General features: G+C 39.7%; 1 protein-coding gene across 3 annotated transcripts in view; it reads left to right on the forward strand.

The window, feature by feature from the left end:
- Positions 1 to 24,169, forward strand: part of cntfr (ciliary neurotrophic factor receptor) — a 332,427-nt gene that overhangs the window by 107,502 nt on the left and 200,756 nt on the right. Inside the window, exon 1 of one of the 3 annotated variants that reach the window (XM_061747261.1) lies at positions 4,301 to 4,515. The exons of 1 other annotated variant lie outside the window; for it this stretch is intronic. The gene's annotated coding sequence lies outside the window, so the exon portion shown is untranslated. Of the gene's footprint in view, positions 1 to 4,300; positions 4,516 to 24,169 lie in introns of those variants that run through there. One more of the 3 variants, XM_061747259.1, reaches the window with a different exon arrangement.

Genomic DNA, 24,169 nt, shown 5'->3' on the forward strand with positions numbered 1-24,169 from the left:
ACTGTATGCTATACAAATGATTGTTGCCAAAGAAGTTGACCTTCTGCACACCAATGTTGTGTACCCTCGATCAGAATGATGTATACACCTCTAATATTTGTTTTGCTTCAGTGATATTTAGCCCCAGGTTGTGGTTCAATTGAGCAGGTGTGAACTTTGGTTAGGGAAGCCAACCTGAAACCTGCCCTTGGTTTGATGGAAATGACTCCTGGGGCCAGTTGACATTCTAAAATGGAGGAGAGCTGGCAAACTGCAGCATTTTGCTGTGTTAAAATACGTCACAGTAATTGAATAGGACTAATTTGCACTGGCCCAAAACACAGGCAGTTTTTCTTGCGGGTTGGCAGCCAGACAAAGATACAAATAAATAAACATTCAGAAGGAACTCCTTAAACACTCAACACTTGAGGTTAAATGAGTCCAGTTTCAAAGAAGCATTCATTCTTTATCTGTGATACATTTGACAAATGTATCTTTCTACAAATACATCTTTCAAATATATTCTGTATCTTGCAAGGAGTTGGGTTTTACTGTAGTTTTTCTGGAAGGAATATCAAATTAAAATGCAGCAAATGCCCTGCATTCATCTCCACGCATTAAGCAGATGGGAGGATGGAGACCAATGTGACATTATGACATCGAAGCCTCCAGCAATATCACTTCTAAAGAGGTCTAATTTGAGGATGGAAAATAATCCACTCCACAGACACACCTTGCATAGAAAACACTGACATTTTGTGCTCACCTTATCAGTGCAAATAAATGCTTGGCAGTGTTCATGAAGGCTTGTGGGCCAGATGACGTTGCTGATTTTGGGAATAGGATGCCACAGAGCCCAAAGGCGTGTTGTTGCTTTTCATCCACAGTCTGCCATTGAAGCGGATTCTATCTGGCTGACCCAAACTAAAACCCTAAGACATGCTGATAAGCGATGCATATTTATTATACTCCTTCCTTTCACAGATACACAATCTCTATCCATCTTTCCCAAGACAATTCAAATACAAATGTGTGTTCTATTTCATTTTATCACACACTTTTTATCAGCACAAGTCACATAAACAGTGTTACTCATATGCTGTGCAAACAGAGGATGATGCAAGTGTGTAGAAACCCTCACCATTGCATCTTCAGATGGACAACAAACACTGCGTTTTGCTATTTTCTTTGGGGTGAACCTTTTAAGAACAATATATTCCGAGATGTTGTTTGCTAAACATCTATGGAACTACATTATGTAACCTCAGTTCACACAGATTATAGTTATTATAAAAATGTATTCATAATAACAAACTATGAAGGGAAACTAAAATCTAAAACGTTTAGTTGAAATATCATTTAATTACCATTAAAGTGGAGACATAATGGATTTTAATGGTAGTACACTTCCTTAGGGCACCACCTAAGGACATGTTTAAAAAAAATAATGGTGCAATCGCACATCTTTTCTCTTTGTATAAATACTATCATTTGAACCCTGCTGCACACCAAACAAACAGATCAAATCTAGTGAAAGCGGTAGGCGTAGGTCCGCCATCGAACAATATTGCAGCGAGGTTCTGATCCCTTCATCCAACCATTATCTATAGCGCTTGACATAATTACAGGTGAGCTGGAGCCTATCCCCAGCTGACTTTGAGCGAGAGGCAGGGGTGCACCCTGGACTGGTTGCGAGTCAATCACAGAGTGGAGTTCAGATCAGTCCAGCTGCAAGAACCAAATTTACAGACCAAATTTAAAATAACAAAAATATTGTAAACGAAGTTCTAATATTGAAAGTAGCCATTATGCATTTTTTTCAGGATTTAAAACAGTTCCCAGATGTTGTAAAAGCTCTCATTTTTCAGTCAAGGATAAAGAGAAAAAAGTACACTTAACACTTCACTTGTCAGACTTCAGTGCCATTGTTTTTGTCAATCTTTGGGTTTTGAGCTTGACTCTGGAACAGATTATTTGTCTTTTGTTAGGCCCGGTACACACACAAAGACAATCGGGCTGTTTTTGTCACGGTTTTGCCCCTTCCCAACCAAGGACGTCAATTCAACTTTTGTTCATAAAAGATACATACTTCTTTGTCCAGACATTATTCAGTGTAATACCAGAATTTAAATGTACAATGAATGGGTCTGAATAGGTCTCCTCATTCACCTATGATGACACAGCATCAGAAGCAACTGGGGGTTCAGTGTGCATGTACTGTATGTATCAGTATGGACAGGATCGAACCCACAACCTTTGGGTTGGGAGACGACCACTCTACCACCTGATCCATGCCTGCTCACATTAAATAACTGCAGCTAGCAAGAGAGGCAAAACGAGTCCTTTTTAAACTGGTGACTAATGAAAGCAGCTGGTGGGATCCAGTCGTCCATCAGTTCTCCTTCCTTTGCACCGATTTGTGGGTGTGGGTAGAATCGATGACAAGGGCTACCAATTAAGGAGGAGCAGTCTGAGGATTTCAGCCGAGTACCAGAATACACAGATTAACATACAATGTACAGAAACATGTTTGCGATACAGAATCTATCATCTATTATGTGTATTTTATTGTGTTACTGTTTTTGTATAGAAAAAATGAAGCCCAGTGCATGACATTTGTGTCTGCTGAGAATAGAAAGCTAAAAAGGCATGACAAATTGATTATAAATAATAATAAAATAATAATATTATAAATTTAGTATTTTTCCTATTTGCAGGATTAGTACATTGTACATCCTGCATTTCACATGATCAAATTCTGCATTTAACTTGTCTTAACAATAGACCAAAAGACATTGCACTGCATTGTCTCTTAATGTAAATTGTCCTTTTTAATTTGAAGTATAAACCGATTCGAGTGACATTTGGTGAAAAGAGCCAGGAATAGCACCTATCTTGACTTTGGCTTCTGAATGTCAACCTTCTTCATTATAACTCATTGTTTACAATGTAGTCATGCTTATCAATGCAAGACAATGCGGCAGGGTAAATTCAAGACACTTGGCAGTGGCTTAAGTTGAATGACATTTTGAATACAAGGTGTGAAGTGTTTATCAGTGGCGAGCAGGTCCCAACTAATCCCTTTACCTGTATTTCTTACTATTATCACAAACAGTTGTGCAAAGGTTGCCATGACAATGCTGTTACATATATCATGGAAAATATACCCGTAGAATGGGTTAGATCAAATTAATTGTATTTTGTAGTTACAGTTATCCTTCAGCCAGTCTACACGATGTAAAGTGGTCAGCACACCCGCCTCCCAGTTCTGAGTCTGGGGGTGTGAATCCGGGGTTCCAACCTAATAGCTGTGTGAAGTTTGCATGTTCTCCCTGTGCTTGCATTGGTTTTCTGAGGGTGATAACTACCGCCTCTCCCCCAAAAAACATTCCCCCATTCCAAAAACATCCATGTTATGTTCACTGATGACTCTAAATTGTCCTTAGGTGTGAGTGTGAGTGTGAATGATTGTTTATCTATAAAAAAGAAAGAAATTGGGAAGGCACTGTGTAAAACTAATCACATATCAATGTTATCTACAGTGTCTCACAAATGTGTGTTGTTGTTTTTTTTAATTTAAAGATGATGAAGTCTACTCATGTCACAATGACTTCTATGTTACATTTCTCCAGAGGTCTTCATTATTATTGGATATAAATGAATTACTGGAAAATATTTTTTTTCAAAACACAATCTGAAATTCAAGCTGCCATACTAATCCTCGGACTGAAATGTCATAAAAATACTTGTGACCCTTTTGAAAATTAAGTGTACCTGTCAGTGGGTATTCCACTGGTAACACCTCATGTGTGTTGTTTCCCCTTGTTTTTGTTCCTTAAACGTGTCCTACCTGTAATGCAGCTGAGGCAGTTCTGCAGCTGAAGGTCAATTTTAAAAGGTTTCCATTACTGAAAAGGTCAATGCTTCCAGGTGTGAACCACTGCTGTGGTAAAGACGCCAAAACACATCAGAAAACTAAACCGTTTGTCTATGTGCTTAAGAAACTTTATTTTTGCTCACAATACGGCTCTTTCTTAATAGATGTGTTGCTGCCTCATTTCCCCATGTTTATAATTGTGAGTCCATATTACATCTAAACAGTATGTGTTTGAGCTGCTCCCTACACTTCTGTGAGGGGTGGCTAGGGGGCGCACTCTGGACATGATTTGTGTGCGTGAGAGAGAGAGGGAGAGAGAGAGAGAGAGAGAGAGAGAGAGAGAGAGTGCATGTGCGCGCGCGTGCATGGGTGCGTGCGTGTCAGTAATGTATTCCTGCCTGTGGCTGGGCTGGTCACATGGGGGGGAGAGCAGTCTGTTTAAAACAGCCTCAGCTCGCTCAGTCAGAGCAGTGCAAGACACAGAGACAGATGCGCACGTTGCCTCTCCCTTTCACACAAGCGCGCACACACATGCTCACGTAAGGAGACGGCAACTTTCCTCTATCGGACTGACACAATACACACCTCTTGCTACACTGGAGGAAGAGGATAAGGAGTGACAGATCAGGAAAAAGCAGGCAATAAAGAGGAGGTTCCCAGTGAGTAGCCAATTGATTTTTTTTCATTTTCTTTTTAAATGTGCAATTTTAATTAGTGTTTGGATTTTTGTACTCACTCCCTGCTTGTGCTTATCGCTGCTGTCTGACCAGGACCTGACCGAGGCTAAGAGTAGGAAAGACTTGCTTGAATGGGACTGAGAATGAAAGAGAGAAAGCAGCGCAAATGGCATTCAAGATGTGGTGCTTGTGCAACCCTGGGATACATCTCCATCAATCTGTCTCTCCGCCTGTGGGAGCTAATGTTGTTAATTAGCAGCGTGCGCTTGGAATGAAAGGAATGCCATTGCACTAAGCCGGAATGGGGTTTGCTCCGGACTCTCGTGTCCTCCTGTGTGTCTGTGTGCGCACGTTTTCTCCCGGTCTTGTTGTGGTTTTGTATGCATTGATGTGGTCAGGCTGATTCTAGGATTCGGGCTCCCTGACACAGAAGCTGATGCAAAGCAATTGATGTGCAGATTTAAGGGGATAGGCCCGTCACAGAGCTCTGTTCTACTGATGTCCCGGAGGAGGATTTGGGCAGGCTTTGAGTCAGTCCTCTTCCCTGTGGTTCTGTTGACTTCTCTGTCCCAACTCGCTGTCTGCAAGTCTTCCTCCTCCCTTCTCCAACCTCTCTTTGACAAGCTCTCCTCACTCCATCTCTGCGCTGGTGTTTGCCATTTCTACTTTTATTAAACTCCAAATCTCATACCCCGTCCTCCTCCTCCTGCGAGGACATACCGGCATACAAGTTGTATAGAAAGTGAGAGGATTGCAGAGTTGTGAGGAGGAGAGGAGTTAAGGGAGAGGAAAGAGTGAAGAATGAGGGAGAAAGTGGAAGGAGGTGAGTAAAGGGGGGGCGGGTGTGGGGGGGGGGGGGGGGCACTGAAAAGGCCGACACTGGCTAGGACAATTAGCCTGGGGAGTGTGTCCTGGGGTGCTATTCTGAGAGGGGCTTTGGCCCCTGGGCCCTGGGCGATGGGTCACGGGATGCCTTGACCCCTCCAGTCGACAGCTAGGCATGGGAGCCATTATTATGGCCTGATTGATTAGCACTGACCGGAAATCCCTTTTCTCTTCACTCCTCGGGAGAAAAAGACTTGAACTTTTTGTCATTTTGCTGGTATTGAGGTGTCGAAAAAAGACTTTTGCTCATATTTCCACTTCTAGTGTTGCACTTGTAGTCTTTTCAACAGGTTTGTGTACACGGCTGGGTGAGCACAATATTTATTTAAATCACAAGACGGACAAGATGGCTCTTTTGACTGATGCTCTAAAAGTTGTTCTGATTGGTGTACAAATACTGTTGGCTGATGACGCATCATACAGATGTTGCTGGAAGGGAGAGTGCAGATATAAGCAATAAAAAAGATGCACAGAAAATGTGTTATCAAACCAAAAGTAGTGAGAGAAACTGTTCAGTATTTGTATTCCTCCTTTTATTGTCTCTCCATCGGCATCTCCTTTCACTGCTTTAATCTTGGCGGTCCCATCTTTCCCAAACCCTTGCTACCCAACTTCCTCCTTCTCAACCTCCTCCGCCTCTCTAGACTGGGAGTTTAGTGTGGTGTTTAGCGCAGCTCATGGCTGATCAAAGCAAGACGTGTCAGACTAGGCTTAGCCAAGGCACTCCTAATGGAGCGCCGTTTTCATGCCTTGGTGGTGGTGGGGCACGAGGGAGTGATGGGAGTTTGGGGTGAGAGAGGAGGGGGTGCAAAAAAAAAAAAAAAAGCCAAAAACAAGTGACAGAGGGAGTTGAAGGGAGCTCAGCCAAGTGAGAGTGAAACGGTTTCAAATAGGAACAAAGCATGATACAGAAAAAGCAGGAGTGAGGATAAACGGGAGTACAGTAAAGACAGTTGCAGCTAGAAAACATATAGCTGACCGAAATAAAGCTAAAATAAAAGCTAACAAAGAAAATAGTGAATTCCAGAACTCTGCCCCAAGATAGTGGCTGCATATACTTGTTGCATCCAAGAAGTGCATTCTAGTCTGAGTTTAAAGTAATAAGAAGTAGGACCGAATGAAGTTTACGATGTGTCTCCAACCAAGTGCACCGATTTTTTTACCTCTTTATGGACCCATAACACCTAGACTCCAAAGAATCTTCCAAGATCATCTGGTCAATTTTGATTGGACAGTTTAGGCCAGCACAGGATAGCTCCCACACATGGTTTGGTTTTAGGCTGGAAGCAACGCCAGACGGGAAGAGAGCTTTGTGTGTGAACGTGCGTGTGTGTGTGCGCGCGCGTGTGTGTGTGTGTGTGAGAGAGAGAGAGAGAGAGAGAGATCCAGAAGTCGATAAGAAAAAAATGATTGTGTTACTTAAGAAACTGATTCAAGAGAGAAAGAAACTTGACTAACTTGTAAAATTTGTGATGGGTGCTGTATGATGACTGACATTGCGGCAGGGTTGACAGGTGAAGCAAATTTTCCTCAGGGAAAGAGAAGTGACAGTGACTTATAAAAAGTACTTCAATTATATCCTTTACAAATGGTGTGGCACCCCTCAGCTTAGTGTGTGGAGTGGTGGGCGTTGAGGTGGTGGTGAGCAGTGGTGTTTGGTGCCTTGGGAATTATGTCAACAGTAGCCAGGAATCAGACTAGCATCTCTAAAAAACAGCAACGTGAGGTCAGGCAGAACGTCACCTGTATGTAAAGACTTAAAAAAAATAAATGAATAAACAATGATTACGTCTACATAAAATTATTTTTCATTTTAATTTTCTGTTCTGTGCTTTACACTAATTTTGTTTTTTGAATCCAATAATGTCCAAGATTTAATCTTTTAAATTGCTGAATTTACGTATTTCCTGCTCAAAAACATGGCCAAGGCGGGAAGTGAGGCAGTGAGCCGCCATCCTCACCTGAGATTGCGCAATCCCTCACAAAAAAAACTGAAAATAGCACAGCACAGTAGCAGTACTTCTTGATAAAAATTACAGAACTTCAACAGAGGAGGCCATTGTTAAGTGCGTGTTCTATCTCTCTTCTCATCTCCATTATGTTTTCCGACACTTGAAATATGCATTACGATTTTCCATAGTTGGTATTGTATTTAATATTTGTGTTGTACATATAGTTTTGTTGATTGCATAAAATTGCAGATAAAGCGTGTGGTGAGGAAGACAATATTCTGCCACACAGTGGCTGTTAGCCACAATGGCAGGCACCCCCTTCAGTGGGGCTGTGGCAGCACTAGAGCACACAGGTTCACGTTGGTGACGTTCTTTACGCAGACACCTCGCTAGCTTGAAGATTCTTTGATTTTGTAAGGCTGAACTCATCGGGCTGTAGAGCCCACAAAACACCCGGACAGCTTCTCAGTTTTTTTTTGCCGAAAAGATTTTGATCCAGACTGTACCAGTGGCGACAAAGGTACTCCAGCTCGGACTCACCGTGCCAGCTACAAACAGTGAAAAATCATTCTCACCATTAAAAAGACTCAAAACATTCCTTTGGAATACCTCAAAGGAGATCATAAGATAAAAGAAATAATCAAAAAATCAAATTAATTGTTTTTTGTTGAATGGTCTGTTTAAAATTTTTAAGAATTCTAATAACACACTTGAACAAAATGAATAGAATATTTTAGTATTGGCCTAAATTTAAATTATTTTTTTTCTAAATTAATGTGGAGCCTTTAAAATAAAAAGTAAGAAATTACTAATATGCTCTCTCTAAACAACTAGAAATAAAGTTCCTTATGGCCAAAGTTGTGTGTAAAAAGAATGCTGATTCAAATAGCAATGCCTCACCAGCTATGAACCACACCACATGTCACTGCTACAAAAAGTAGTGTTTTAACAAACATTTAACTGTCATACAATATTAAAACATAAAAAGAACAAAACATTCTTCAATTTAATGACTAAAAAAGACGTACTAAATGACATCGTGAATTGCTTTGGTGATGCGCACTATGCAGCGAAATGATCCACCAGTGTAAAACAAAATTTGCCACTGTTATCCGTGAAATTGTAAAGCAATAACCAAAAAACAAAAAAACATACAAACTACAGACACTTTGTAAGATCCATACATGCCATGTTCTTCTTCTGTTAACTTCCCTTGAAGGTGGTCCACCATAACTCAGATATTTTCAGAGATTCCCCCAAAAATGTAGTGGCATTTGGTACCTGGGCCTTCACTGTGCATTTACCCAACTTAATCCACCTCTTAATACAACCACTATCACGTCGTAATTATTTAAACCATCAATATTATACAAAATGCAACTGTGCCATGTACGTCATCAATTAATATTTATATAATAACATGACAAAAACCTAAGACATTTAAATAAATATATCACACTTACCCGAGATGCTGATTATTCAAAGTACTAATGTGTACAGATCGCAATACATGTGTTTTGCTAGTTGAAGTTGGCTGTAACATGCTTTGCTTTGATCAATAAATTAGAGGATGGAACATATTTCAGTCCACATATAGGAAACATTTTTAATCTGATTGGTTAAAGAAACACCCTATTGGTAATATAGTTTAAGTGACATAGGCCAGCACTACTGATTCTGAACGCCCTGGGCAGATTACCGTATTTTCACGGCCGTAGGGCGCACCGTATTAAAAGGCGCAGTCTCCGTTACGGGGTCTATTTCTGTATTTAACACATACGCACGTATTATTGGGCGCAGGCATGGTAAAACATACGCTAGCTTAGAACATACGGTAGCATGCATGCACGCTAAAACAATGTTTTTAAAAAGGCAGCGGGAGCAAAACTGAGTTCGGTTGTACTTTATTGAAGTATTTAAAAATGTACTCACGTTATTTTTTTATCAATCCTCATCCACAAATCCATCAAAGTCCTCATGATCTATATCCGAAATGAACAGCTGGGCAAGTTCTCCAACAAACACGCCTTGTTCCCTCTCGTCATTGTCGGAGTCAGTCTCGTTGCTGGGGGGCTGTTCAGCAATGATGCCTACTTTCGCGAAAGCTCGGACAGCAGTCAAAGCAGATACCTTAGCCCAAGCATCCACAATCCATTCACATATGGTGGCGTAACTCGCCTGGCGTTGCCTCCCTGTCTTTGTAAAGCTGTGGTCGCCATCTGTCATCCATGGCTCCCACGCCGCTTACAACTTCACTTTGAACGCCCTGTTTACACGGATGTCGAGCAGTTCGTCAAGCCTCCCGGAATGATGGCAAGCCCCGAGTTATTGCAATCAGTCGAATGGTGACTGTAGGGACACTTCTCCCGGCTGTTCTTTACTCATTTATCCATTGCTCGAGTTGGTATTCCAACTCGGCCACCTCGCCTTGTTTCCGCGTTTTGTTTGATCTTTTTTTTTCGCGGAAACTCAGCTTCGTCTTCTTGACTTGTTGCACTTGTAGTCTTTTCAAAGCTCGTTTTCCTGCTTCCTCCACTTGCAGCTTTCAGTTTAAACTGTGCTTCGTAAGCGTGTCTCTTCGTAGGTGACATTTTCGGGGGTCCTTAGCCAAACCTATGTTGTTTTGCACAATGCACACAGCGGAAATGCTCCCAGTCAGTCAAGCGGTTATAAAAAAAAAAAAAAAAAAACACCCTAGCGCTATATACCTACTGGGGGCGTGGCTTTAGCGTCCTACTTCATGCATCCTTCCCCTGTCCTCAGCCACGTCCGCTTTTCCTCTGTGTAAGCAGCGTGTCGGCAGGAAATGCTTAATTTTTTTTTTAAAAAGTCAAGTGGAGCGCTCATCACACAACAACATTTATAGATGTTGGAACTCGGTCCACACATAAGGCGCGCCGCATTATAAGGCGCCCCGTCCATTTTGGAGAAAATGTAAGACTTTTATGTGCGCCTTATGGTCGTGAAAATACGGTAGATTGATATGGCATCACATGTAATTGTAGATCAGTGCTTCTGACCAGCAGACAAGGCATTGCTGGCCCTCACTTTTCACCACTGCCAAAATGTTAGCATCTCAAATTACTTTTTTCCCTCCTCTCTTCCATTTATTGCCCCTATGTCTTCCATCCCTAATATTCCGCTATCATTTTTAAGTGTAGAATCTTTCCCTTTCTCCCCTTGTACTGTCATCCTTATCCACTCTAAGACCATTTCTCTCCTCTTCACCCATACCCATTTCACAATGCTGTCTATACTTCAGACATAGGAAAGAAATACAAGCTAAAGCTAATTTTCACCCCAAACATACTGCGTTGGTAAACATCCTATGACAGCTCAATCAACCAAACAATCCATCAATCAATCAAACTTTGTTCATCTCAGTGTGGGCCTGATCACAGACGTAGGGAGTGTAGAGGGTGCTGCAAATTGGAAGCTGGTGTGAAGTTGCATTTGGGCGATTGTGAGATTTATTAATTAATTAATTTATTTATTTTAGATTTTTTATTCTGGGAAAATGGAACCAAAGGTCTTTTATTAAGTAATACATTATGCAAATAGTACAAGGTTAAAAGGAGAAATGTCTTCAAGTGTAAAGAAGTTGTTCACTGGTCTTCGATTGAACCTCCATGACCTGAAAGACTGAGCAGGTCCAGCAAGTGGTAGGCCTATAGTACTGTTTGATTCACCAGAGTAGAGTTGGATCAATAAATCTTTATCTGGATTGTTTCCACCATCCGGTTAACTAGGAAAGATGACCATGACTAGCTAGTATGTGGTCATAGCAGCACAACAGCATGGAACTTTCTAATGAATTTAATAAAGAATACAAGTGTAAGTGTAACGTGCTGACATTAGTAAAAAGAAGGCACAACCATATTGTAGTCTATGCTCGATCTAAGAAAAGCATTGCTTACCTCTACTCTACACAAGCATACCACACAAATTAACTACTACGAAATGGTTTTAGAAAGTTATTTTGAACACCATTTCAGGGCAATTTTGGGTGCCTTTACAATGGAAAGGATAAACATACTTATTACTCATATTTTACCCAGTTAGTGTTAATCATGGAGCTAGCTTACAGTATGTTCTCGGTAGGGTGTCTGCTCCAGTTTACAAATGCAGGATCATAAGATAATTAGCTAATATCTTTCCATATGAACATGCAAGTTCAGTCTTTTCAACTGTTTTGGATTTTGTAACCTATTTAGATTCAATACCGCAATATAATATTGAACCCAACCCTTGAGTAACAAGGAGGAAGTAAGAAAAGAATGACATAAATTGTTTTTACCTACACTTATCCAAGACCCATGTCTTGAAAGTGAGATCTTTTGTCTGAAACAACACACCAAGCAGCAGCAAACGTATACTCCCACTCTTCCTCTAATCACCCTCTCTTTCTTTTTAGTCTGATATGCCACTTTCTGTTTGCTTTTATCTCAATGCACCTAAGGGTTTCAAAACATGACATGATTTTGTTCAGAATTGGCCCTAATTAAGCTGCCTCACTTCCATTTCTGAGATATGCATTGTGCTGCGGTTTCCTCTTTACACCCTGAACCAGTAGAAATAGCTCATTCCATGTTTAATTGTCATTGCTATGTATTTTTAAATAGGGATTGGTTAAACTGCCTATTTTAGTCACATATTTCTGAACTAATGTGTCATATATCCAGGTAATCATTTCTCAAAGCTGAGCATCAATGGCACTGGTGTTTTTTCATGTGTGTGTATTTTTTGCTTATATACTGTAGCTTCTTGTGAGTGTCTTTCATTGCCTTTTTGTCCGTCAACTGATGTAAATGCTCTGGGGTCACTTTTGTGTGTGTACTGTATATCTGCTTGGCTCAGCTGTATTCTCATTTTAAGAGATCACTGCCTGTGGCATTCTTCCAGCACAGGCGAGAGAAAAGTTAGATGGACTTGTCGAAGGTTCTGATCAAAGTAAATAAGTGATCACGGGATGGAACTACAACAAACTTTTTTCCCTTTAATATGCATCTCTCACAATGCTTCAACACCCCCTTTTTCACACATAGTTGTAGTCACTATAATGTTGGTTCATCAAATGCAGTTATTTTCAAAGACACATGCACACAGTATCCAAGCGCATATGAGAAAGATCCAGAGCAGAGGAGATGTGCCCTCTGGCTACATTAGGGTATGTTGGGAAGCAAATAGTACACACAGTGCAGGAATAAATGATGAAGAAGTAAGCCATTAGCTATCCATCTATCCCTCCCTTCATTGATGATCATAGACTAGCCTTTTTATCTATAATTTCATGAAGGAGATCCCTATTGCATAACCGATTGCTTTTCTTTTCATGTTGACCATTACAGATTGTCCACTGAATTGATGACAATTTTTGTAAAATTCTTGGTGAAAAAATATATATACATGTGGTTTGTTGTGGAGTTGTGCCAGAGAATGGTACTTTTTGAATGTACGAAATTAACCGCATTATCAATAGTGGATGTAACTGAGATTCTCTGTTGAAGTCATTAATTAGACCTTTTTCCTTGAACACCTGACTAATAGTTCTAAGAGCTATTTGTGACTTCTTATCACTTGCCAAGAGATAACTATGCTGTTAGCCTACTTTCAGGTTCCCCTCACTTATCCCTGCAATTACTTGTTTCTTTGAAGAAATTCATATCTGAAGAAGTGCTAATTGTTTGATGTACAGTATATACTGTATAATAGTGATTTCAAGCAGGGCCAAACAGTTTTTATGTTAAAGTCATAATTGTGGTCTTTGTACTTTTTTATTTGGCAACCCTGTTGATCCAGTTCAAGTTCTGTTCACTTTTTATTGGTGCTGACATGTTTGTCCAGGCATCCATGCTTGACATAGTTATTAAATTATATTCACCATGCAGATTGGATTATGTAACATACATACAGAGTCACAACATTCGTTATCCCTGCATAATCTAAGGAGATCCAATGAGAGCTGCATATTCAGTCTTTGCAAAAATACAGTGGAAACAGAAAGTATTCAGACCCCCTTAAAATTTTCACTCTTTGTTATGTTGCAGGCATTTGCTAAAATGTTTTTTTTCCTCATTAATGTACACACAGCACCCCATATTGAATTATTATTTAATAATGGAATTGTAGTAAGGTTTGCAAATTTATTAAAAAAGAAAAACTGAAATATCACACAGCCATAAATATTCAGAGCCTTTGCTCAGTATTTAGTAGTTGCACCCTTGTGAGCTAATACAGCCATGAGTCTTTTTGGGAATGATGCAACAAGTTTTTCACACCTGGATTTGGGGATCCTCTCCCATTCCTCTTTGCAGATCCTCTCCAGTTATTCAGGTTGGATGGTGAACGTACATGTACATGATTTCAGCAAATGGCTGCAATATAACAAAGAGTGAAGAATTTAATGGGGTCTGAATAGTTTTCGTACCCACTGTATATAGAATGTAAAACTATGAGTATCCATTTAAAAAAATGTTGTATTATTGTAGTTTTCAATTGGAGTGGTGTAGGATGGCACTGTACCATGTGCAAAAGGTTTTCTTAATATTTGAGTTGCTTATTTAACTACCTGGAAGAGCTCCATATAAAATTAGCATTATTAATTTTGTAAATGGCTTATATTGAAGGTAGTTTATTTTGTATTTATTTTATTTCATTTATTTACATTGTGCAGTTTTATCTAATGTTTAAATAACACTGACTTTTTTGAGCATGCTATGGCGAAGGGCATTAAAGAGAAGTACTTGAGCTACCAAAGTTGCAAGACAAGTTTGGCATCAGCTGTGGAAGAGATGGCGGGACTCTTGATGAAGGGAGAGGCAGTGGTCAAGAGGTCAGGATGAAGTGACAGGTATAGCTGTGAAACAGGGCATGCATCGTGCTTGGTTGAAAGACAAAAACAAACACTGAACACAAGTGGTGTGGCTGAGAGGCTGTCGGCATTTATTACAACATATGTGACACTGACTCCTTGAGGAAGACAGAAGAGAAGAGAAGCGACGTCAACTTGAGAGGGTCAAAATGAGGACGCCAACAGAGGTGATTGTGATGTGAGAACACAAGAGATTCAACAATGGAGGACATCACAATTTTACTGAAAAACACATTAGATCAAAGTGGGAGAGAAGGACTGTGGCGGAAGAGAAAAAGCACTTAGTGAAGTCAACAGTGAATATGAGGTTATTGCCTCTTGTCTTGTCTCATTGGTTTATGAGAACATAGTGATTTGCATATTGAAGCTACAATTGAATCTTAACACAGTCAGTGCCACTGACTGCTTTCGAAGTCAAATATACATGTTAACTTGGAGGGCTGGCAGTGAATGAGTTAAAAGAGAAGTATTACATTTCAGTCTTGTGTTTCTTCACAGTTCAAATAGAAATCGTGTCTGGAAACATCAAAATCACTTTGAAAGCACCACGACATTCTGCAGAGAAAATGGTCCTACCCTCTTCCACACTCATACTTTATTGCATAGATCTCATCAGATTGAATGGCATTCATCGACATATCCACTTGTCTTGTTTCTACACAAAAGATCAAGATAAGGAAATGAGGAAATTATATGCTTGAAGTGGAGAGACAAGAATGCCAAAGTCTTATTTTCCACACTGAACATATTCTGTTTGCTTCTTATCTGGCAAGCAATGTTATGTTGCAGTTTTAGTCTACACCTGTGAGGATGCGTGTGTGAAATATTGAGTTTTACCAAAGGCTTTTGAAAATACCAATACAAATTTTGTCTTTTACTCTTTGTCCGACAACGGCTCCCTTATTTTTCCATTTTTATTCAAGTCTGTTCTTAGAGATGGCCAGTTTGGGGATGCTAAAACAAGACCATTCTCATATATTTTCAAGTTTTTGATTGTTATTATGCCACAAGTTGTAGATTTGACTTCACAGCACCATTGTGTAGAAAATGTTCACACTTCTGGGAGTCCGTGACTTTAATAATGTATAAGGTTTTCATCAGTTGAAGAATATTACAATTTTCAGTTCACTATGATGAGATGAATTCAGGATGAGTTCAGGTTTTCAATAATTCTAATTGACTCTTGACTCTTCACATCCAAACACCTACTATATACTATGTTTCTACATATACAGTAGCTAACCCTTGTCATAGCTGTCCATCGAGGAACCTTAGATCAAGAGTGTGTGCAGAGATTATTTTTTTTCCCTGGGTGGTGAGCTTTTAATCTATTTAAGTCCCATCTTTAAACACTAATCAATGCACCCATTTATATTTCCATTAGGTTGCAGAGGGAATGATATAAAGTATGACAACAGAGGCTCAGTCATGGCCACATTAACACTGCAAATTCACAATACTTCTCTCAAAGTGGATTAAGATGCTGGTTGACCTCCAGTTTGTTTGGAATGAGAAACAACAGTAATACTCCGTCGACATGCAAATTTACAAGAGAAGTTGGATGGCAGCTACTGTATGTGAAAGGGAACAGCGGGAAGCAACGAACAGCGGTTTGGCCGATTACCAGCTGATAATAACTTCTACCACTCTGTTGTGGTGAAAACAATTGTCACTGTCCGTCAAGTATTATACACCTGTATATCACACCAGACACTAGTATGAAGTTGTCAAGTGTACTATCTAAATAGCTGTTTGCGGGAGGCTGTGTAAATGAGTAAATGCGCACACAGACGCGACAATTTTCCGCTTTGGTTGTACTCTTACATCTCTGATGCGCCACTCTCTGTGTAACACGGGCTAATATTTTAACAATGTTAATACTTTAATTTAGATTTTAAATTCCCGTGAAGTAAAAAAAAATGTCTTTTAAATTTGACAAACCACAGAGGAGAGTGTTGTTAAAATCCTGTCATATCTGAACTATTAAAACATTGTAAATAATCTAAAATGAGGCTTCAAAATTGTTAAAAATCACACCATTCTCTGCTCTCAGACGCTGTGGGCATGTCCGCTGAATGTGCTGAAACCAAACCTGCTCAACTGTCAATCAAATACCACTACTAGTCCTGGAAAAATGGATGCTACAGTACTTTGTCTAACATCATTCTTCAGCCTGCGCATAACTTCATGTTTGAGATGCGAAAATTTAAGTCTTAAAGTCTCTGGTGGCCAGAGTACAGTATATTCCAGTGGATCATCGCAGGGGTTTTCCACGCCACCACTATGAAACGCTCTCAAATGGGCATGCCAGCCTGAAGCCCAGGTCCACATGCTGGCTGTCAATTCAGACTTTTACAATAATATGTCCGCCGCCCTTGCGTCTTTCGCCGTGTGATGTGCGAGCAGTCATGGCCGACAACGAGGCATTCTAAGGCGGCTACGCCAGTAGACGAACTGAGATGTATTGTCAGGGAATAGGTATAGCTAGCTAGCTAACTGCACATTACAATTGTGAAGGATAATTGCTGATGCAAACGAACATGCTCAAGTTCTTACATGAGGGAGTGGCGAATCATGCCAGACAATAAAAAAAAAAAAAACATCTGGAAAACTGAAATGGTGAAGAACAGTTTAACACTACAGGCTCTATTATCATGAATGGCATAAATCCGGTGCGGCGGGCGATGCAACTGTGCGCCAGGGGTAATTTCGTAGAAAAAAACGGAATTGTTGAAATTTTTGCAGATTTATTAAAAAAGAAAAACTGAAATATCACACAGCCATAAGTATTCAGACCCTTTGCTGTGACACTATATTTAACTCGGGTGCTGTCCATTTCTTCTGATCATACTTGAGATGGTTCTACACCTTCATTGGAGTCCAGCTGTGTTTGATTCTACTGATTGGACATGATTAGGAAAGCCACACCCCTATCTATAGAAGACCTAACAGCTCACAGTGCATGTCAGAGCAAATGAGAATCATGAGGTCAAAGGAACTGCGTGAAGAGACATAATTGTGGCAAGGCACAGATCTGGCCAAGGTACAGGCACAGATCTGGCCAAGGTTACAAAAAAAATTTCTGCTGCACTTAAGGTTCCTGAGAGCATAGTGGCCTCCAAAATCCTTAAATGGAAGATGTTTGGGACGACCAGAACCCTTCCTAGAGTTGGTCGTCCGGCCAAGCTGAGCAATCGGGGGAGAAGAACCTTGGTGAGAGAGATAAAGAAGAACTGAAAAATCACTGTGGCTGAGCTCCAGAGATGCAGTCGGGAGATGGGAGAAAGTTCTAGAAAGTCAACCATCAATGCAGCCCTCCACCAGTCAGGGCTTTATGGCTGAGTGGCCCGACGGAAGCCTCTCCTCAGTGCAAGACACATGAAAGCCCGCATGGAGTTTGCTAAAAAACACCTGAGGGACTCCAAGATGGTGAGAAATAAGATTCTCTGGTCTGATGAGACCAAGACTTTTAGGCCTTAATTCTAAGCAGTATGTGTGGAGAAAACCAGGCACTGCGCATCACCTGTCCAGTACAGTCCCCACAGTGAAGCATGGTGGTGGCAGCATCATGCTGTGTGGGTGTTCTTCAGCTGCAGGGACAGGACGACTGGTTGCAATCGAAGGAAAGATGAATGTGGCCAAGTATAGGGATATCCTGGATGTAAACCTTCTCCAGGGTGCTCAGGACCTCAAACTGGGCCGAAGGTTCACCCTCCAACAAGACAATGACCCTTGAATGGAGGAATGGCAGAGGATCTTCAAATCCAGGTGTGAAAAACATGTTGCCTCATTCCCCAAAAGACTCATGGATGTTTTAGCTCAAAAGGGTGCCTCTACTAAATACTGAGCAAAGGGTCTGAATACTAATGGCTGTGTGATATTTCAATGTTTCTTTTTTAATAAATCTGCAAAAATGTCAACAATTCTGTTTTCCCCCCCTGTCAATATGGGGTGCTGTGTGTACATTAATGAGGAAAAAAGGAACTTAAATTATTTTAGCAAATGGCTGCAATATAACAAAGAGTGAAAATTTTAAGTGGGTCTGAATACTTTCTGTACCCACTGTATACTGTATGGTGAAGCTGGAAAAAAGTATTGGAACACTACTTGACTCTCTCTGCTTAATTTACCAAACGTCCAGTATATACAGTATAGTTAGAGCTTTCATAGCCCTTGTTGTGTCACACACACACACAAAAAAAAGCCACAAATGCAAAAGAAAAAGCAAAGCAAGTGCAAAGTCAATATGTTGATGCTTGTTGAATTGACTCTGCCCAAATTTCTCTTTTGTCACATTTGACAACATGCTTGATGGAGAGGTTTATTGGAGTTTTCCTGAGAATGTTGGTTGGATAATTAATTTTTAATTTAGAGGTCCCACTGTATCTGTAAAGCAGGAATTTTACTGAACTGGGCAACATTTCTTCATTAAACGACTTTATGACTACCAAACCAAGGTTTTTAGTTTTACACACCGACTCTCCAGCTATTGTTATTTCGTTTACTCTTGTACTTGGTGAACTGCTTGACCCCAAGGCAAGTTCTTTTGAAAGTGTTTGTTCTTTTCCAAACTGCTTCTGTCAGCATTTTTCCAAAAAGGATTTGTGAAACTATTTTGTGAAACATCTTATATGCTAGGTTGTGGTAAAATTCATTGCTCCTCATCATTTTACCTAAAGATCAACAGTAAGAATCACATCCCAAATAAAAGAATGCTGAATGTATATACAGTACTTGCAACTTCCTCCTGACTACATGTACTTACATAATATCCCCATATATACTTTACTTTGTACAAAAGTAGATGTGTAGTTTTTTTTAACAGATGTATGTAATATATTTACTTTATTCAAATTTTGCAGTAGCCCACGTATCATGCACATTTTGTCTTGCTTTGTAAATGTCCCTTATTGCTGATTCATTTTGTATACATAAGTGACAAGGTTGTGTTAGAGACTGCTTTATTAGTGTTTTGTTTAGCTAACTGACAGCAACAACCACCCCCACCCCTACCCCACTGTGATTTATCTATCCTCTCAGCATGCACACATTTATTTACAGTATTTTCTCTACAGGAGTATACGGGGGTGTTTTTTTTCCAGCCCACTGTGATAGTTTATTAGCAATGTCTCCTTTGATGGTTACTTTGCATGCTTGATTATGGCTGAAACAGAGTGGGCCGGGCCCTGGGGTTGAGAGGAAGTCTGTCTAATGATATGAACAACATCCTTTATATGGTAGTCACTGCTTACAGGGGTGGGTGGAAGCCATAAATATAGAAGGGATCAGAAGTAAAGGAAGGAGGGCATAAGGTACTTGTCAAAGAAGACTAATATCACCCTCGTGAGTGATTTTCAAGATTACCCAATCCGAAGCGCGATATTTCACACAACATTGGTACCTAGTGTGTTTCAAGCAATCATCTATCGTGTTTGGGGAATTCTATGGCTGAGCAATTTATAAACAATTGCATATACAATATATACTATAACAGTACAATAGTCCTTGTTTAATAAAATGTGTATAACAGGCCACAGTCAGGTAATGAAGATTTAGTCAGAAGACAAATATATGTAAAGGAAGAACTTGATTGACTGGAGACTGAGTAAAAATAAACAGGACAATTATGAGAGATGGCTCACCTGGACAGTAATGACCGGGGTTCAATTTGAAAAGATTACACATTCCTACACTGTCACCCTGCCACGTGGCAATCTTTAGTAGAAAAGTGTGCAGTGCACTAACAAATCCCTTAGCTGCTATGCTAGGGGTCCACTTGGGGATTAGCCATTTATGAATAATAAATATGTCTGAAAACAGTCCAATAGTTGTAAACATTGTATTTCATCATAAACTATTGATGTAACTATAAAATACTATTACCATAAAACGGTTTTGGGGATGTGTATTGCCTGAGACAGAATAAAATATATATACATATTTTATATTTATGCAAACTATTCTCAGGAGCTGCGATTGACTGTCAATCAGCAGGGATAGGCTCCAGCACACCCACGACCCTCACAACAACAAGTGGGAGAGAACATTGATTGATGTTTGTTTTTTCGTGTTAGCCTACAGTCGTACAGTCTTGTCATGATCATTTAAAGTGCCAAAACAGCAAAACCTGAATACAAATGGATTTTATTGATAAGTGGTTTATTTTAACAAAAGGCACCTACACATACAGTATATTGTGGTAGTGCCTTTGGGATAAAACAACAACAACAGTGTTTTATATATATTTTGTATACATGTTCAGGAGGAAATCAAATCCTGCCACCATTCTTAATGGAGTTTTCTGGACAACTGAGCAGGGATCCTTTATTTTGATAATCCAATAGACCAGATTGTGAAGCTAAAGAACTTCAGGGAAGGTGCAGCAGCAAAAAACAAAACAAAAAAAAACCCAATATACAACGTTGATCTCTGTTTTAAAAAATAAATACATAAAAAAGGCCAACTCGATTCATTATCTGTTCCAAAGATGAAAGACACTCTTCCCTGAGTACAATTTGGAGAAAGTATGACAATGATCTTTAAAATTTGGATTTGTATGAGCTGGTCCAAATGAAGTTCCTCTGTTGCAGTGGTAGCTCATGTGAGCATCAAACCTTTCGCTGAGAACAGACACCCAAATGAATTGACCAAACCACATACATCGATACAAAGCTCAAGGTGCTGCAGTCGCGGAATAGAGACCGGAATTTAGTATTAAAAGGGAAAGCATGGCGAAGAAGCCCAACATTAGTGAAGTTTTACTTCACTCTCCTGCTAATGACATGTACAGTACGTGGATGTGTTGTTTGGGAATCGACAGGGAAAAGCTGCTGAAGGACAGTACTCTATTATTTTCATTTCATGAAATGTTTTTAATTAACATTTTCCTTTATTGAAATAAAATGCCTCAACAATAACCATATGACTGAGGTTTCAATACAATTTCCTGGTAAATTCTCAGGAGAACACATTCAAATGAGACACCTATCAAGTAGCGCTTTGAACTGCATACTCTACTCGTGTGTACAACATGAATGAGGCCCAGCACTAAATCAAGATGAGATTGATTATGTCACAGAATAGAATGGAATAGAACGCATTGAATACCTTTTATTGTCACTTACACACATGTACAATGAGATTGAAAGCAGCTCATTATCTAATGCTATGTAAATATAACCATCACATATCATGGCTCATGAATTGAGTTGTCAACTAAAAGAAGAGAAAGGTTTGGCGATTTAGTTGATGAGCACATACTGTAAGTAGAATTGTTTGCTCCAATTGTACTTTTTTTTTTGGACAGTGCAGCAATAGCATTAAAATCCCCTTTTATGTGTCTGCTAAGACCCATAGTAGATAGCAGTGTGTTGAATGCTAAGCAGGACCAATGCTCATGTGCTCCGAGTGAACGTTTTCACCTTGAGAAGCCTCAATCAACACCCCAAAAAATCTCAAGGCTTGCATTTTTTCCCCCCAATTGAACTTGACAAGGTGCCAAGATCTCCATACTCTTTCCCTGATGTGAGTGTATGTACGTGTGCGTGTGTGTGTACCGAGAGACGAGAGGGAGATGTTTGTTTGTGAACATGTCAGTACAAATGTGTTACTAAGTGTTAAACCTGACATTTTGAGTGTGTGTGTGTGTGTGTGTGTGTAGAGAGAGCCAGACAGACCAACATATACGTGAAAATAAAAAAAAATGCAAATAAAATGGTAAAAAAAAAATTTCACACTAGGTAGGCCGAATGGTAGGAAATTTAAACGAGAGGCTCTTTTACACAGACACCCAAAAAAATAAAAAATAACTTCTAAAGTAGTACTCCCACTGTGGTGAGATCAATGAGTTTGAGAAATTGGACAGCGCATTCAAAAAGTGCCTGAAATGCCCCAGTTGTACAAACCTACAAATTGATGCCCTGTGGATAAACAACTTGTCCCGAACACCAGCAGAATACACCATCTGCTCTTCTCATTAGGGATATGTATTTTCATTCTTTTATATCCCTTGTCACTTCGTGGATATTGCCACAATACCTCTTGCCACATTACATCCATTGTCTTTTAATTTGTTGTTGTGTGCAACATTTTCCTTGGATGTTTTTGTTTATGGCTTTGTTATATGTGGTGATATTCTCTCATTTTGATTCCATCTCTGGATTATACGTATTATACAGTGTATTCCACATTTGGGTCATCGGTGAACTGAAGCATATCCCATCTGATTTTGGGCAAGAAGCGTGGTACACCCTGGGCTGATAGCCAGTCAATCACAGGGCACATGCTGAATACACACAATATGTTTCTTGACATTACATAACTTACCTTAGCTGATCTTAGCTTTGGAGAGAGAAAAAAAAACATTAGCTCAGTGTTCTTTTCTTCCACCCAAGTGTTCATTATATTTGTAGAAGCCACATTTAAAATCAAATCGACCCATCAGCTCAGTGCCCAGAGGCGGCAGTCATACTAGCCTTCTGCCATTTCTCCCTCCAGATGTGACGTTTACAGCTCCATCTGTCCTCTGATTGCTCTCGGTGACTCTCTGCAGTGGTGTGCAACCAATGGGTCTCAACCCTTTCATGATCCTTTATTTGTTTTTCAAATAAATGTCATTGTCTGTCAGTCGTGACACCTGTACAATACAAAGTTTTTTGTAATAAACAAAAAAAAACAGTATAGTAACACTTGTTTTTTTTAGAGTAACACATATGTGCATACTTGTGATTGGGGGGGAATTGGTACATGACATGCTAGTAGCGTGTGATCAACGGATTAGATTTCATTGTGAAGGTTGAACAGTCAGTTAATTTCCTGTTACACATTCAGCTTTTCCCTCCCCATGACAAATTCCTTGATTCCCTCCCAACACATTCCTAATATACTGTATTATTGGTCATGGGCATTTTATGGTGCCACATATTGCTTCTCTCTGAGTCAGACAAATATTGAATTGCTTCCACATTTGTGTGCGCAAGGGTGGGAAAGTAAGATGATCATGTCAGAGATCCTTGTTTTGCTTCCTGTTTGGTAAAGTTTTGTTGAAGAACTTTTGAAAGGTTTTTACTCCACTTATAAGACTACTCCTAGTTTGTGTTGTGTGAATGTAAGTGTTAATGGTTGTTTGTCTAAATGTACACTGCAATTCACGAGGAACCAATTCACAGTGTACCTGCCTCTCACTCTAGTCAGCTAAAATGAGCTCCAGCTGATCTGTGACCCTGAAGTAGGATAAGCTGTACAAAATGGATCGATGGATAGCTTGATCAATGTCATGGGAGTGGAAAGAGATTTATTGGACCAATATTTTTCTTAAATAAAACTGAGTAATATGTTGAAATACCCTTATTTGGGGGAAGTGTTAATGGTCCAAATCCATATAGAAGCCCTTGATGCTTCCTTTAATCTATGTGTATTTATGACCTTTGGTTCTGTGTTTATGCTACATGATTAGTGTAGTCGTATTGCGTTGCCATTGCGTTGGCATTTTCATTTATGAATGTATATGGAACTACTGGTAGCTCAAATAGACGAAATGTTTAAACAAAAGTACATATGGGACAGATTAAATGTAGGCATATTTCTCCATTACTACAGGCAATTTGTTTTAATTGCAGACTTAAACATAATGTAGCCTCAAATTTCCTTCTTTCATGCCGGCCATATGAAATTTGAGATTGCCTGTTAACTAGCTCAGTTATGTTATAACAATCAGAAAATGTAGTTCTTAATGTAACAAAGACCTACGTCATCTGTCTCCATGGATATTACTTAGCAAACATAAAAACAATGTGACTTTTCCATCAGAGATTTTCTGTACAAAATTTAGGCTATGTGGACAAGTTGCTTACATCACTTGAGCCACAATTAATATTGTTCAAAGCATCAGGGAAGTTATGGAATACATCACAAAGCGGTTTTCTTACTG

This window comes from Phyllopteryx taeniolatus, chromosome 15 (assembly GCF_024500385.1).
Source record: "Phyllopteryx taeniolatus isolate TA_2022b chromosome 15, UOR_Ptae_1.2, whole genome shotgun sequence".
In the NCBI taxonomy this organism is placed as follows: Eukaryota; Metazoa; Chordata; class Actinopteri; order Syngnathiformes; family Syngnathidae; genus Phyllopteryx; species Phyllopteryx taeniolatus.